General features: G+C 41.3%; 1 non-coding gene across 1 annotated transcript; it reads right to left on the bottom strand.

The window, feature by feature from the left end:
* Nucleotides 1-405: 405 nt before the first annotated feature.
* Nucleotides 406-512, bottom strand: LOC115030412. Its single transcript, XR_003836018.1, has one exon. It is a non-coding gene; the product is annotated as a U6 spliceosomal RNA (small nuclear RNA).
* Between the last annotated feature and the right edge of the window lie 1,285 nt (nt 513-1,797).

Below are 1,797 nucleotides of genomic sequence, written 5' to 3'. Positions count from 1 at the left end.
TTGTTATTTTATTTATTTAATTTTTATTTATTAGTTTTTTTCTTATTTACTTTACATCCCACTTACTGTCCCCTTCCTGATCACCCCCTCTCACTATCCTTCCGCTATTCCCCCTCCTCTTCTCCTCTGAGTGGGTGGGGATCCCCTTGGGCATCCCCCAACCTGGCCCATCAAGTCTGGAAGGATATGTGCATCCTCTCTCACTGAGGCTAAATAAGGCATCACCACTAGAAGAACATATCCCACATTTGGGCAATAGTTTTTAGGATAGCCCCCATTACAGTTGTTCAGGACCCACATGAAGACCAAGCTGCACATCTGCTCCGTATGTGTGGGAAGGCTTAGGTAGAGCCAGTGTATATTCTTCGGTTGGTGGTTCAGTCTCTCAAAGTCCCAATGGTCTAAAAAAATATGGAATGCTTCATGCATTTGCTTGTCATTCTTGTGCAGGGGTCATGTTAATCTTTTCTGTATTGTTCCAATTTTAGTGTATGTGCTGCTGAAGCGAGCACCCCCTTGTTGTTTATAATTAAATTCAGAGCGGAGTGTCTTAAGAAAGCAACTAGTGTTTAACTGTCCCACATGGTGGAAGGACCCGAGAATGTGCAGAAATCCTTGAAGATTTATTCCAAGGTCCAGCTTTCTCTTTCTAAAACCCAGGCTGTAGACACTTTGTCTACAACACAGAGATTCACTCCAGAAACTTCGACATTGCCACTCTCTACTGGCCTTGCTTGTGCTCACATTGGCACTGGGCCCCAGAGAGAGGTGGAGGAGAAAGGGGGGGGGGTCTAAAAACAATTGTTTGGGGAAAACACACATGGCCACAGAGTGCCCGAGATTTTAAAGACCAGAAAATCTCCTGCGATTCTTTTCTGCACCAACATTTAATTTCATTGAATTACATTTTGGGAAATAAGGATAATTCAGGGATAGAGTCCAGCCATAAGGTTCATGAAAGCCAAATACATCACTAGGAGCTAAAGATTCCTGAGGAAGACTGCATTTGAGGTCTTTGACCTCTTTTGAACCTTTTACCCCTTTCTTTTAAAATGTACATGATTTTACTCATGTTTGAAAGAAAAAAAGGAAAATAAAAACAGAAACAATAGAAATCGCTAGAAAGATGTTCCAGGGGCAATGACACGAACAGGTTCCAGAATATGGGGAGAGAGGCTGTTTTTAGAAAAGAAAACAACCCTGTCCCCTTCTCTTCCAGCTTCAGGGAGCAGTAAACACCTGCAGTCAATATTTCCAAGTGAGGATGCTTTCCCCATATCCCTTACTATTGTGAGCATAAAACAAGGTTGAAAGAGAAACTGGCCCCTCAAACACAGTCCTTGGAGGAAGACACATGGCTGCTGATAGCTGAAGCTTTAATTTCTTCTGTGTGTAGACCACCACCAAAATGGCATCAGACAACCAAGGGTTTGAAACTGGTAACTCTGTGTATGTGGACTTCAGTGTAAATATATACGTGAATTCCATTGCAGAAAAGAGGTATGACAGAGGTGTCTCATTCAGCAAATGTCCTCCTGCAGCCATCCAGCCTGTGCTTCTCTTTGTCACTATCCACCACAAATGATTTTTTTTGCAGTAAATATGGACCCCCAAACAAATTAATTACATAGGAGAGCAACCTGCACTTCACCCAAGATTTCAGGTATTATTTTTCATCAGATATAAGTTATCCAAAGTAGCTAAAAGAGATGATTAGTAAATGTCTTTATTGAATATGGGTTCAAACCAACAAATACAGCTATTGAAATAGCTTTCTTTAATCTAGTGTTTTCTACT

Source organism: Mus caroli, chromosome 2 (assembly GCF_900094665.2).
Source record: "Mus caroli chromosome 2, CAROLI_EIJ_v1.1, whole genome shotgun sequence".
Classification (NCBI taxonomy): domain Eukaryota; kingdom Metazoa; phylum Chordata; class Mammalia; order Rodentia; family Muridae; genus Mus; species Mus caroli.
The sequence above is the reverse complement of the archived record's forward strand: the minus strand, read 5'-3'. Positions and strand labels throughout refer to the sequence as shown.